This window comes from Doryrhamphus excisus, chromosome 15 (assembly GCF_030265055.1).
Source record: "Doryrhamphus excisus isolate RoL2022-K1 chromosome 15, RoL_Dexc_1.0, whole genome shotgun sequence".
NCBI lineage: Eukaryota > Metazoa > Chordata > Actinopteri > Syngnathiformes > Syngnathidae > Doryrhamphus > Doryrhamphus excisus.
The window spans coordinates 9,533,046-9,548,588 of record NC_080480.1 but is presented as its reverse complement, the minus strand read 5'-3'; positions in this window follow the sequence as shown (position 1 = coordinate 9,548,588).

Genomic DNA, 15,543 nt, shown 5'->3' with positions numbered 1-15,543 from the left:
TAGAAAATAGTTTTTCGATTGTTATCTGAAAATGTTGTTTTGAGCCAATCTTCAAACATTTCTATCCTTGAGTGTGGCATTCTGTATAAACAACTTATGTACACGTTTTTGCTTTGTTCTTGGGGGGAGAAACAACGGTATTGCCAGTTCTGGTATCTGAGCAGACACCAGTAAATTTGCTATGAAGAGATGCCTTGTGTAAACTGAATGTAAATATTTCATGTACGCCTCAGGGAGTGAAATTAGATAGAGCTAAGGAAAATTTCCAAAAGACTGTTCAGACGGCACGAGCAAAAGTGTACTGGTTAGGAGATATATCCAAACCAGTGCTCCTGGCTTTCCAAAAGTGGGAAAAGTACATCCTTGCACAAATTCCAAAACCACGGTCTGAGTATCAGTGCACAGTCTATTATGATTCATCATGTAGCAAAATCTTTGACTGCTTCTCTGCTTGATCTACGCGGAGAGGCCATTAGATGGGAACAAGAGGGGTGCCCAGGGGGCGCTAAAGAGCGTAGCCATTCTCTTCCTTTGGCTTACGGCCTACAGCATGTAGTACGGGGTAGCCATCCCCCTGCCCCTCTGATGTCACCCCATGACTCAGAGTTGGGTGAGGTGAAGGTGAAATTGTTGGCAACCACTTGAACTGTATGACCACTCCAGAACTGTATGGCCAGGCCGTGCTGTTTGAACCAGCAGACTCAGAGGGGCTCCTGGCCTCCCCCTGTCTTGTCCGGGTTACTCGAGGTACAGCCTATATCCTGGTGGTTAACGTGGGGATGGCCGCTGTTCTCCTCCACCCACGGACTGGCCTTGGTGCTTTAAGTAGTGTCCAGGTAGTCAGAGCAAGAGCAGAGGGAGGTGCATGCTCTGCTGAAGGAAATATTGTACAGTTTTCTCCACCCATGATGGTAATTTGGGTTGTACCAACCTCATTTCTCATGAGATCCCCTTGCTTGATGACACTCCAGTAAGACAGCGGTACAGACGGATTCCCCAATTAGAGTATGAGGAGGTGAAGGCTCATATTGATCAGTTTTTTGACACCAAGGTGATTCGGGAGAACAATAGCCCTTTTGCTTCTCCCATTGTTCTGGTTCGCAAAAAGGACGGTAGCCTCCGCATGTGTGTTGACTATCGCCTGCTTAACAGCAAGACGAGAAAGGTGGAAAAGTGGTTCCTCTACCTCGGATCGAGGAAAGCCTAGACACCCTTGCTGGAGCTCGCTGGTTCACTACTCTGGACTTGGCAAGTGGGTATAACCAGGTCCCTGTTGCAGAGCAGGACAAGCCAAAGATGGCCTCTTTGAGTGGAACCGCATGCCATTTGGCTTGTGCAATGCTCCACGCTCCTTTCAACGGCTCATGCAAAGGATGTTTGGGGATCAACAGTGCCAGTCTTTGCTTTTGTATCTCAATGACATTATTGTATTTTCTTCCTCTGTCTCACAGCACCTGGAGCGTCTGGATGTGGTTCTTGGTCGACTGCAGAAGGAAGTAAATTGGAGATGTGTGCCTTTTTCCAGAAGAAGGTCAGCTATCTGGGGCACATCATCTCCCGTCAAGGAGTGTCAATCGACCCTGCCAAGATCGAGGCCATGGCAAAATGGCAACGTCCCCGCCAAGTGTCAGAGCTTCGTTCATTCCTGGGATTTGCCAGCTACTACAGGTGGTTCGTGGAGGGGTTCGCTAAACTGGCGGGTCCCCTGCACAACTTGGTGGCAGAACTGGCAGGTACACAGTCCAAGCGAGGCTCTGGGCATGAGCTGAGTTCAGTCTGGACAGCCCAGTGTGAGCAAAGCTTTGTGGCCTTAAAGGCCAGGTTGATTTCGGCTCCGGTGTTGGCCTATGCCAACTTTTCATGGCCATTCATCTTGGAGGTTGATGCGAGCCACAGTGGCCTGGGGGCCGTTCTTTCACAGCAGACTGATGATAGTGTTCGGCCGGTAGCATATGCCAGTCGAGGTCTCCGACCCACGGAGCGCAATATGGAAAACTACAGTTCCATGAAGTTGGAGTTTCTGGCACTTAAGTGGGCGATGGGAGAGAAGTTTTGCAAGTACCTGTTGGGGCATAAGTGTGTAGTCTTTACAGACAACAACCCATTGAGCTACCTTAACTCGGCTAAGTTGGGGGCCACAGAGCAGCGGTGGGCATCCCAATTAGCTGCCTTTGATTTTGAGATCAGGTACCGCTCTGGGCGCAGCAATAAGAACGCTGATGCTCTATCCCAGCAGTATCTGTCAGGATCCAATCTGGCTGAACATGCGCTACCTGGCACTTTAGTCCGTCTGCTTTCCCAGCAAGTGTCAGGTTCAGCCCCAGTGGTGCCTGTAGTCCAGTCATTGATGTCTGTCTTCCAGGGCCATTCTCCCTTGGATCGACATTCCTTGCAGGAGGCTGATCCCCTTTTGCACGATCATTTCTTGCCCTTCTGAAAGAGGCAGGCCAAGCCCCAGATGGGGGAGAGGAGTACCTCCAGCTTGTCTTGCCTGCTGCCCTTGAAGAGGAGACTCTGACCCAGTTGCACCAAGATCATGGACACCAGGGCATGCACCACCGAATTGGTGCGACAGCGCTATTACTGGCCCGGGATGTCTGCTGACATCAAGCGGTGGGTTCAGGCTTGTGAACGTTGCCAGGTTGCCAAAGATTCAGGGTCTGTGCTACGCAGTTTTATGGGTCATTTGCTGGCATTTCGTCCCAACGAGATTGTCGCCATTGATTTTACATTGTTGGAACCCTCCAGGAATGGGTTGGAGAACGTCCTGGTAATGACGGATGTGTTCAGCAAGTATACTGTAGCGGTCCCAACCCGGGATCAGCAGGCCGCAACTGTGGCTCGGGTCTTGCTGATGTTTTTTCTGGTCTGGTGTTCCAAACCGTATTCATTCCGACCAAGGTCGGAGCTTTGAGAGCTCTTTGATTCATCAGCTCTGTTGTTTGTATGAAGTGGATAAATCCCGAACCGGCAACGGTCAGTGTGAGCAGTTCAACAGAACCCCCCATGACCTACTGCGGACATTGCCAACCCCCCGGAAACGGGATTGGGTCTCTTGTCTCCCTCAGGTTTTGTTTTGTTATAACACCACCCCGCATCAAGGCACGGGGGAGTCTCCTTTCTTCCTCATGTTTGGTCGGGAGCCCAGGCTTCCTGTGGATTTTCTCTTGGGCTGGGTCCGGGACCCTGAGCCAGGGGACATACAGGACTGGATGGCTGAGCATCAGGCTAGACTTAAGGTGGCATTTGAGAATGCTCATGAAGTTGTTGGCTGCTGCAGGTCGACGGAAGGAGCGGCATGACCAGCATGTTCGGGAGGCCCCTCTTCAAGTTGGCCAGCTGGTCTTACCTTCGAGATCTTGGTGTCCGGGGTCAACACAAGCTCCACGACAAATGGGGCTCTGTGGTCTACCGGGTGCTGAAAGCCCCCTCTGGTGACGGAGCAGTGTACACAATCGCCCCTGTAGCTGAACTGCATAGGGCGCGCCAGGTGCACAGAGACCAATTGAAGGGCCAGGTTGTCTCTGTTGCTCACCCCCCCAGAGCTTTGTCTCCACCTGCTTCAGCAGGGCTTGCTGGCTCCTCTGACTCATCTGATGATGGTGAGCTATGGCTGTTGACCCGTGAAACTTCTGCACCTTCTGCCACTGAGGTACCAGCTCCCCCCTGCTCTACAGGTCCTGCAGGAATGATCCCAGCGCAGGCCCAGCCTGATGCAGGCTCAAGTGTAAAACAAGAATGTTCCCACTTGGTAGTCATTCCCTCTAGTAGTCAGTCCAGCCCCTCTCGGTTGCCTTTGCGTCGAACAGGTTGGTCCACCACCGGTCAACATTCTAACGTTCATCATCTTCCCCAGCCTGTTGGCGTCAGGCATAATAGGGGACTTCAACCTGCATGACCCGTTGTAAATGTTCACTCTGTCCTATTTAGGCCATGGACCTAGCTCGTGTGTACTTGTTAGCCTGTGCCTCATCGTCGGGGCGATGACGCAAAAGGTGGGGGTGGAATGTGGCAGGTTGAGCGCTGTTGCGCTTCCACCTTAATTGGCATCAGCTGTTCGGGCTTGATTGCGAGGCGGTGCCAGGGTTATTTATGGGTCTCGACGTCACCAGATCTCATTGTTTCCTGCTGTTCACCTGTCGAGGCTGTGTTGGTGTGCTCCGGTGATGTGCTCTGGTCTGTCGTGCCATTGGCAGCATAGGAAAGGTAGACATAAAATCCCTGGGCTTGTACCGGTTGACGGCGCATCATGATGTGACTGCAGCCATGATTGTTTTAATTTGCAGCGGGGTTGTTTGTTGGCGACCTGGCGTGTATTTTGGAGGACTTGCAGGAAGTGCAGTGTCTGCCTCTTCCTCTTGAGGCTAGGATTGCATTAGCTGAGTGTAAGGGAACAGCTTCGGTGATGATACGCTGGCTGTGTATAAGCTGGCCTAATCCTCCGGTCAGAGAAGACGCAGCAACTTCTCTCCCTTTGATGGCTTTATTGATTTGTTTCCAAATAACAGGACACTGTCTCCTTTGTAGATCGTGGGTATATGTGTGTGTGTATGTGTGTGGTTTGTGATGTCTGCAAAGACAACAGTAATAACAGTATTAATGATGGTTAACATACAGTGGCAGTAGTGTTAGAATAACTATTGACATATACAACGTGTCATACGGAAAATCACCAGTAGGTGTCAGTGTAGGATCATGAATAACAAACGTCCTTGTGCAGCAGGCAGGTTACGCGACCAAACTAAAGTGAAACAGCCCCGGTAGTTACCGATCCAGTCAGTCTGTCACGCTAGCATAAAGTACAATAGCAGCCCCAAAGAGCAACTGCTGCGCTGCCAATAAACAACGACGGAAATAAACAAATGCGCGGTAATTAGCCACACCACGTGTCGGGCCGTTCACGTTCCACAAGGCTCTGTAAACGTGTTACATGGTAAGCTACACCTTGAGCTTATTAACCTGGTAATATCAACAACTCTCATTATGTACAAAGTACAAGCATCTGCTTGTCATAAACTTACATCATCACCGACGCACACTGTCGTACTGTACAAAGGATGAAGGAGAGCGTCGCCCATCAGCAGACAGTTAGGCGTTATGGGATCAGGGTCAGCCAGGTCAGAAGAGGAGTATCCCAGGGGCTTGGAGTGAAGTATACCCTCCACCTCCACGAGGACAGTTGACAGCACCTCCTCTGATACAACTTGGTCCCCAGCACAACTTGGAGAGAGGCTTTAACTGATCTTACCTCCCTCTCCCACGCACCACCGTGGGGTGAAAGAGGAGGATTGAACTTGAATGTGATGCTTTGGTTGATCAACTGTTGCTTTAATGATGGCTCAGGTTCTCCAGTGATTCTTTGAGCTCCCGCTCTCCCCCTCGGAAGTTGGTGCCTCGATCACATAAGATAAACCGACCGCCTCGTCGGGAGATAAACCGACGTAAGGCCAGTAGGAACGAGTCTGTGTCCATGTGTGGCAACAGATCGAGGTGGACACATCTTGATGTAAGACATTTAAATATAATGCCCCAGCATTTGTCATGCCTCCTTCTGACTTTCACTGTATAGGGCCCGAAGCAGTCGACCCCGGTGGACCAGAATGGGGGTTTGTTGATCCGGAGCCGCGCTGCCAGCAGGTCGGCCATCTTTGGTGCCACGGGGGTGCTTCGCCACAAACAGCATTCTGCACAGTGTTTCTGATGCTTCTTAATGACCTGGCGACCACGTAGGAGCCAGTAGTTTCTCCGAATCTCTGTGAAGATTCTCTCAGGGCCAGCGTGGTGCAGACGATGGTCGTAGTCCTTACTAGGAGCTGTGTGATTGGGTGATCAGGGCTGATGACCACAGGATGAAGGCAGTCTCCCAGCAGGCTCTCTGCTTTACGTAGGCGACCACCAACTCGAATGAGGCCTAGTACTTGGTCGTATTCGGGGCTGAGAGCACTTGGGTGGCTGCCTGAACGGACTGGTTTACCCTGTTTAAGTGCCTTTAGTTCCTCTGGGAATTTGTCAGATTGTATCCTTCTCAGCAGAGTAGTCTCCATCTCGATACGGTCAGCGGCGGACATAGCTGGAGCGGCCGCCCCGTGAAGGGACTGGTAGGTAGCCTGCAGTAGGTCAGTCCATGTACTGTATTTAGTAGGATCAGGCTTGTCACTGCTGATGATGGAGATGTGGCTAATTCAAGGAGAGTCTTGCCGCGAGTGATATCATCAGCTGGATTCGAGTCAGTGTTGATGTATCTCCATGATGCCGGTGTGGTGAGGTCCAGTATTTCAGTAACTCTTGTACCGACAAATACTTTGTACTGGTTGGACTCCGACTGTATCCAGCTCAGTACAGTGGTTGAGTCAGACCACAGCACCACAGATTGGATGGACAAGGTCAGTTTGGTCTGTAGCACCTTGGCTAGCTGAGCTCCTGTGAGTGCAGCGCATAATTCCAGTCGGGGCATTGTCTGCTGTCGCTTGGGTGCGACTCGCGACCTGGCCATAATGAATGACACAGTGATGCGTCCCTCTGGATCCTCTACTCGCAGGTAGGCGACTGATCCGTATGCCTTCTCCGAGGTATCACAGAAAATGTGAATCTGCCTCACTGATGAGTCATTGTCGGCAGCTGCTGGGACATAACAACGGCAGAGAACTATGTTCTGCAGCTGAGGGAGCTCACCTTTCCATGCCTGCCACACTGGAAGCAGCTCATCAGCGATGCGCTCGTCCCACTGTCTTTCTGTAGCCCACAAAGCCTGGACCAGGACTTTAGCCCGGGTAGTGAAGGGGATTATATATCCGAGCGGGTCGTATTGAGAGGCAAGCACTCTATACACGTTCCTCATAGTGGGCTGTTTCGCTGATACAGGCTGACGTTTATAACACAGTGTGTCTGTGATGCAGTGCCAAACAAGGCCAAGGGTGGATTCTCTCGGGTCCGCTCCCTCAGCAGTTCAGCTGTCGTTGATCGCGCCTCAGGCGGGAGGTGAGAGATCACCTCCGTCTTGTTGGATGCCCACTGCCTGATCTCAAATCCCCCTTTGGCTAGGAGGTCTCTCAGGCGGTCGAGAAGATCCTTTGCATGCTGTGGTGAGCGGAGTGATTTCAAGCAGTTATCCACATAGAACGAGGTGATAACCGCCTCCAGCAGGTCCTCGTTGCCGCTCTGGTGATCACGAACGTGGCGCTGCACAGCGTAGATGGCACAACACGGACTGCAAACTGTGCCAAATGGCAGGATGCGCCATTCATAGATGTCAGGTGATCTGTCTCTGTCCATGTCGTGCCAGAGGAAGCGAAGAAGTGGCCGGTCCTCTGGTAGGAGTCGGATTTGGTGGAACATAGCCCGTATATCTCCGCTGATGGCGACCACATGTTCTCGAAATCTGTGCAGAACTCCCAGTAGCGACGGCCCGAGAGAGGGTCCTGGTAGCAGGTCATCGTTCAGAGCACTGTCCTGGTAGCAAAAGGAGCAGTTGAACACCACCCTTGCCTTTCCATTATGATGTACTAAGTGGTGTGGGATGTACCAGGAATCATTAGAACGGTGGGCCTCTTCGCTGGTAATCCGCTCAGCATATCCTGCCTCCAATAATTTGTGGATTTCCCGTTTGTAGACTTTGGCAAGCTCAGGAGTGGTTGACAGGCGGCGTTCTGTGGAGCGGAGGAGGGGCATCACAGCAGCAGGGCAGAGCTACTTTCTTCTTCCGAATGAGAGGCGTTGCGAATCTTGTAACGCCATCCACTATTACAGTGGTGCTTTTCTCATCAAGCATGGTGAGAGCTGCCTGGTCTTGTTTGGATCTTGTCACCTCCCTTTCACTTTTGAATGGCAAAACGTCCAGCTGCCACAAGCGTTGAACATCCTTGTGTAGGTCGGAGCAAGGTGTGTCAACTGACAGGTGAAGGAAGGAGCTCTCACCGGGTGGATGTTGGAGAAAGTTGGTAGGCCCTTGCACTGCCCAGCCGAGTCGGGTGCAGACTGCTACTGGTGCTCCAATGGGTCCTGCACGTACTGGGTGGATTGGAGTTATTAGATGAGGGTGATCAGATCCAATCAGTAGCAGTGGCTGTACTTTAGTGAAGGTGTGTAGAGGGACTCCTTTCAGGTGATTGTATTTCCTTGTCAGTTTATCTCCTGGACATGACTGCTCGGCCAATTGGAGTTCAGTGGCGGTGAAAGCTTGGCTGATGGAGTGGGTGCTGATAGGTGCGCGGCTGTGCGTTAGCAGACACCTGAAATGACACTGCCATTCCCTGTAGCTTCAACAGGTCCTGCCTGATAGTCTTCAGTTTGAGTGACTCCACTTCTCCACACAGTCCGAGGTGTTTGACTGCAGCAGTCAGGATCACAGTGCGCTCAGAGCCATCATCCAACACGGCATGTGTGTTTAGTGTTCTTTTGCCGTATCGAAGCAGCACTGGTACCACCTTTAACATGAGTGGCTGGTGTGATACACTGCGTTGGTTGGGGCACTGACTGTGAGAATGCTCAGCTGTGGGCCACAACTTCGTGGAGTATTAGCAGGTGTTATTTGTTGCATGTGGAGCAGAGTTTCTTTAGGGTGCAATTCTCTGGTGAATGGCCACGTCCACATCTCCAACATTTGCCTTTCTCTTTAATCCAGGTGGCTTTCTCCTCTGTAGTAATTCTTTCGAACTCAGGGCAGGACTCGGATGGGTTGGATTCTGATGTGCGTCGGGACACCTGGAACACCTGAACTTTCATGTCCAGCCATTCAGCGAGATCCGGTAAGGTGTACGTCTGGTCGCTCCCACTGCGAATGATGCCTCCTTTAATGCAGAATTCAGCAAAGCTGTCCCTGTAGTTGCCCAGCAGCTTGCCTAGGAGGTGGCCACGTAGGTGTCTACATGGGAGCCACACCGCAGTTCAGACTGAGCTGGACCGTCCATGCGGCTTAACATGCCCACCAGTGTGTTTACAGCTGAGAAGAAATCTTCAAAGGCCTTTGTGTTGCCAGGTTTCACGGGAGGAGAGTTCAGTATAGTCTTTAATTCTCCCTGAACCAGCTGTCTTGGCTGCCCATAGCGTTGTTGCAGAGCATCCATAGCACTGCTATATGGTGTGGAGTCATGTATGTATCAGCCGGGAAGTTTGAGGTGATCAAGCAATACTTGGTATTTATAATCTTCAGTTAAGTGTCTGTGTGGACCAAGTAAGCTATCCAGTCCCCTTTTCAGCATCATGAAATTACTCTCCCGTCCAGAACTGAAGCGAGGTAGTTTGGGCTTTGGGATACCGTATGAGGCTGCAATAGCCATCTCTGTCATGGTGAGTGTTGCAGGATTGTTGTAGGGAGAGACGTATCCTGGCGCTGTAGGTGGAGCAACCATGGATGTCTACTGTGGGTAGTGTGCAGCTGATTGGTATTCAGACTGGTATGGCTGGAGTTGAGCGGCAGGGGGATATTCAGTCTGTACGAAATGAATAGGCTGCTCCTGGATCTGTAAATAGCTGACAAGGGGGGATAACGTGAGAGTTTGGTCGTGTCCCTTGTTGGTTTAATGGGGCAGGTTGAAATCCTAGTGGTTGTTCAGGTTGAGGAGAAATCTGGATGTACTGAGGATAACTCTGCTGTTGTGCGGTTGTGGGGAAGGGCTGTGGCCTAGATTGAAGCTGTGGTGGTGCAGGCTGGGTTGGCAGAAACACTGTTGGCGGTGTCTGTCTAGCTGGCTGGTGCTCCAGCTGGACATGCTGACCTGCGTGCTGGACAGGCAGAGAAGGTGGATACGGTCTCTGGACGAGCAGAGTGTGGTGAGCTGGCTGAACTGCAGGCAGCTGTGAAAACTCTGGTACTGGTCCAGTTAGGGTAGCTGGACGATGAGTAGCCTCACTGAGGTCCAGCGGTTGTGCTGCTAGCTGGATAGATGGCTGCAGAGCTCTGGCGGCCTGAGTTGTTGAGCTGAGTTCTCCATACTGTATGGGCTGTGCTGTAGGTGGGCGAGGCTCACTGTTGTGTAGGAGGTGACTGTATCCTCCGTCAGCTGATCTCCAGCTCATCTGATTATCCAGGAGGGGGGGTGCTCTGAGCGCTGTCACTTCACTGAGGTGTATATGAGGAAGACTCGAGCTCCGGAGAGGATATGATGAGTTGAATGGATGCTGCTGAGGGTGAGCTTGACCTTTAACACTGTCCATGGCTGACTGTAGCTGTTTCATCTGCCTAGTTATGTCTTTCATGCGGGCTTCCATCCCTTCCAGCCTCAAGACTTCCATCCCGGGGGGCGTGTGGTCTAGAGGCTCTTCCTAATGTGCTTGCATCACTTGCCGTGTTGTATCTTGTCTATTGAGGTAGCCGGGGCTGTCTATGACGAAGTCATGCGGGTGCCTCGGGAGTTGGCGAAGACCGGCTTGGGCGGGACACAACTGGAGGTTGATAATCTGCACCGTTGCCAGAAGTTGCCATGGCGCAGTCATACACAGGATCCGGCTCGAAGGACCACTTGTAAGGGAACAGCTTCGGTGATGATACGCTGGCCTAATCCTCCGGTCAGAGAAGATGCAGCAACTTCTCTCCCTTTGATGGCTTTATTGATTTGTTTCCAAATAACAGGACACTGTCTCCTTTGTAGATTGTGGGTATATGTGTGTGTGTATGTGTGTGGTTTGTGATGTCTGCAAAGACAACAGTAATAACAGTATTAATGATGGTTAACATACAGTGGCAGTAGTGTTAGAATAACTATTGACATATACAACGTGTCATACGGAAAATCACCAGTAGGTGTCAGTGTAGGATCATGAATAACACAAACGTCCTGGCGCAGCAGGCAGGTTACGCGACCAAACGAAAGTGAAACAGCCCCGGTAGTTACCGATCCAGTCAGTCTGTCACGCTAGCATAGCAGCCCCAAAGAGCAACTGCTACGCTGCCAATAAACAACGATGGAAATAAACAAATGCGCGGTAATTAGCCACACCACGTGTCTGGCCGTTCACGTTCCACAAGGCTCTGTAAACGTGCTACATGGTAAGCTACACCTTGAGCTTATTAACCTGGTAATATCAACAACTCTCATTGTGTACTGTTGGAATTAGACCGCCTGTTCTTAGGTCAGTGATTCCTGTGGGTGTCGTGTTGGAGGCAAGAGATGACTACTAACTTGTCAGTTATATGGTTTACTCACAGACCAGTCAGATTACACGGAGCTCCGGGCTCATAAGTCTTCCCCTAACACCTGCAGAGACATAGGCTTTACTTACAGGTCAGAACAAATGAATACAGCTAACTGTCCCTGCCCGGCTTTTATTATGCTAAGAAATGTCGGTAGATCTCTGGCGTATCACAGGTGGCCCCCCTCCTTTCCTCGGCCGATGTCTTCTCACCAACGCAGGGCGGGCGGGGTGGAGCGGTGGAGCCAGCTGTTATCGACAGGCCGTGGCTGCCGACGTCATGCTCTCCCGTTATCTGTTGTTATTCAAAATTGTGGATGTGTAGGAGAGCTACACATGTGATTTGCCCAAGGCTGCTTGGTTCTACTTGATTAAATGTAGTGCATAGTTATATGAGTGAGACACAAGAAATAGGAGACAAACATACATGAGACACAAAAAATAGGAGACAAACATACATGAGACACAAAGAATAGGAGACAAACACACATGAAATCCTTCAGTACAAAGTACAAGCGTCTGCTTGTCATAAACTTACATCATCACCGACGCACACTGTCGTACTGTACAAAGGATGAAGGAGAGAGTCGTCTTGTCGGCGAGGTGCTACTCAACTGACTAAACACCGAAAGTTACTGAACACATATTGCGCATGTGCGGAACAGTCTATAATGTCTGCATGGGGCAGCTTGCTGTGACATAAGCTCCTCACAGCAGGGAATTCACAACACTGAGTGTTAAGCTACCTTCGCTCCGGTAAGCTGCTTTGTACATCTTTTTGCCCTGCTTTCTGTCTGTGGTAGCTGTTGTGGCTCCCACTCTTCCTCTACGCTCGGCGCAGGCCTGCACTGCATGCAGGGGATGTGCGTTGCCAGCTGGGCCCCCCAAGTACGGCTATCCAAAGCCTCCAACATAGTTGCGGCCGCTCCGTCTCCACGCTACCGCCACGCTTCCTGGTTTGAACTGGTTCAAGCGCACCCTCCTGTGCGCCCATACCCCTGGGCTTTTTGCCCCACCACGTTTACTTTCTTTGGGTTAATCAATTGTCTTTCTTATATGGTTTAATTGTGTATAGGTTCCCGTTTACTGTTTCCTTTTTTTGTGGTTTTTGATTCTTCAGCGGTTGGGAACGAAGACAATCCCTGGCCCCGCCGACAGCTGAGTTGTTTGGGTTGCTTTTCATACATTTTTTTTTATTATATGGGTTTGATTTAGTTCATGTGTGTTTGGGTGTGTCTTTGTGTAGATAATTGTTTTATTTTAACTGGATCCTACCTGCCTGAGTGTCCCGCCAGAAGCCGTGTTCATTTTCTTTTCCTTCTTTCTTTTTTTAGGACAGGAGCTGGTGCAGTGCGCGACGGACTTCCCCTGGTGGTGGCTTCCCCCTTGCCTTTTGTTAGGTTGGTGTGGCACATGGTGGTTTGGTTTGTATAGATTTTCTTTATGTTGCCTGGCAAAGCTTTATTAAGCACAGGGCACAAAATTATTATGGAGTTCTTTGTTCTGGAATTTAGGATTAGGTGGTTGACTACTATTTTTAGAAAAGGTATCGAAGTCAAGAAAGAAATCTCTGTAAAATAACTGCAGTGTTTCTATACCCTGTCACATAAAGAGCATCCTCTTAATACCTTGTTACACATTTCAACAACAATGTTCACACATTTCTGTAACAAGAGTTGGCACATTGAGATATATACACTCAACACGATTTACAAGTGTATGGTTAGAAATCATAAAAATGTACAATTTCTAGAAAGAGATTTCAAGTCTACATACATTACAAACTGATGAAATTAACGTTGGACAGCAGAATCTGTGGCAAACTGCCAACTTGTCAAAGAACAGCTCTCCTTGCTGTTTTGCTATCAGTACCCAAAAGATCACCTAAACATAAAAAGACCCACACACTGTAAGGACAGACTAGTCTTATTCTGGGCCATTGCTTTAACAGGGAAATGACAGGTTTACTTATTCTTATCCTCTCTTGTGGTAATGGCCTTTTCTCGTGATCCCAAAATTCTCTGAAAACCTTAAGTGTCAGATCTGTGCTTTGCCATTTCCTCAACTCATCTTTGGAATAACATTGTAGAGTCAGAGTGCTTCCCAGGGATCCAGGGCTATCTATGTCATTGTCAGTACCATTGGATCTAATCTGCTTCACCTGGCAACACATGACACCGGCACCAACCAAATCTAGTGGTAACACAGACCCTCTTCTGATGACAAAGAGATACACACCCATCAACCTCATCGTCCCCACCTGAATCGAGCTCCCCTGCAAACGGTTGCCTCGAGAGTGTATCTGCAGCTGTATTACAGCGACCAGGACGGTACTGCACGTCAAATTCAAACGGAGCTAATTGGGCCACCCAGCGCTGTTCAATGGCCCCTAGTTTTGATGAATTTAGGTGACAGAGGGGATTATTATCTGTTAGGACAATAAACTTGGACCCAAGCAGGAGCTCAAGTTTCATACTGCTGTAATTTTGATCATTCTTCGCTGCGCCCCTTAACCTCCTACTTGCATAGGCTATTACACGTTTCCTTCCTTCTTGCAGCTGATATAATACAGCACCTAGTCATAAACTGCTGGCATCTGTCTCTACAATAAATGGAAGTGAAAAATCTGCATAGCCCAGTAGAGGAGCACTTGTCAACAGTTCCTTTAAACATTCAAAGGACTCCTGACATTTCTCTGTCCACAGCTCATGAAACAACACCTGAGACCTGACTGAATTGTTCACTGTTGTGGAAAAAATTTCTATCATCCCAAGTAGGATAGAGAATGCCTGAAATAAATACATAGCTCTGGCAGTTTTTATTACCTTTGCAAAACAAAGGGGTCAGACAACACACAGTATGCATGGCTGTCTGTAGGTGTCTGGCCAAGAGTGACCTCTTGGCGGGAACTTTTATACTCCATAGCATGCAAATGAATTACATTACAAGAGAAAAGAGACATTTATGTCACTCCCCCGATGCCACCCTCATGTATGGGGGTTAGCCTACACACCCAATCTTCTGGCACCGTTTGTCACACCCATGCGAGAGAACCTCCTAGGGTCAACCATTTGGTGGGACCTCTTGATGTCCCCTGTCCCATGAAGGTAGAGCTTTGATCAAAGAATGACCTCCTCCGACACTGCCCCTAACCCCAGGTTACAGATGCCACCATCTTTGAAGGAACAGCAAGATGTGCTCGGATGCAAATGTTGAAGCTCTACAAAAGGCCGTAAAGTAATTCACACAATGTGTAAACTATGTTATACCTGTGAAATATAAAATTTTCCATCACACTCCTCCCTTTTGATTATTAATTAATCACGAATTACAGTACATTTACAGATAAACAAACATCAGACCGGGGTTGTCAGTAAATTAATTATCGTGAAAGTTAGGAATGTGGAAAACCGTATTATAATGTGTTCAATTGTTGCGATAGATGGTGGAGGTGTTGATCGACAGTCAGTTCAATTTGATATTTGGTGTCTGCCATGTGATTGGTTGGCAGTCCGTGCATCCTCTTGCCCAAAGTCAACTAGGATAGGCTCCAGCCTACCCGCAATCCCAGTGGGACTAAGCAACACGGGAAAAAGACGAATGGATGTCCAGGTGTCTTAAAGTGTTTGTCTTCAACTTCTGTGGTAGATGCTGTCCGTATGGCATCAACGATGTGGTAAACATGATGTGTATGATTTGAGATGTTAGATTGCCAAATCATGTCGAAGTCCTTGTGCCTCTGTTGATGGCTTGCTGTTGTTCTACCATGTTGTATTCAATCAGTCAGTCAGTCAGCCAGCCAATCCTCTTGATTGTAGCACTTGTTGCAGAGGCTGCAGGACCTTGCGGTGCGAACTCGTGGACTCCATCCAAACACGCAGTTGAGAAGGTTGAGTGCGTCATGGACATTTCTTCCGTTCTGGTTGTCGTTGTAGTTGTAGTCCTCTAGTGTTCAGGTAGTGTCTTTCTGCCTTGACCGATCTGTGTGCAGGTCTCTCATATGACCACGCTGACAGTGGAGTCTTGCCTCTGCTGGAACTCCAACACGTCCTCTCCATGGCCCCCAGGGCCAACAGATGTCAGGTCACTCGACACCCACCGAGAACATAGAAAGAAATGAATGAGCAACACAACATTTTACCATCTACGTGATACATGTCAGATGTGTTCCCTACACATGACTAATCTCGAGAGCAGTAGGCAACCTAAGAGCAGTAGGCAACCATCATGTAGTGTCTGACTGAATACGACACTTTGTTCATATTTTGGCCATTGACGTCGATTGTAAATGAGCCTTAAAATTTTCAAATTGTCAGGAGAAAGCCAGCGTAAGCATGAGGAGAACGTGAAACTCCACACAGAAAGGTTCTCAAACCTTCTTGCTGTGAGACAGCAGTGCTAATCACTCTGCCATCA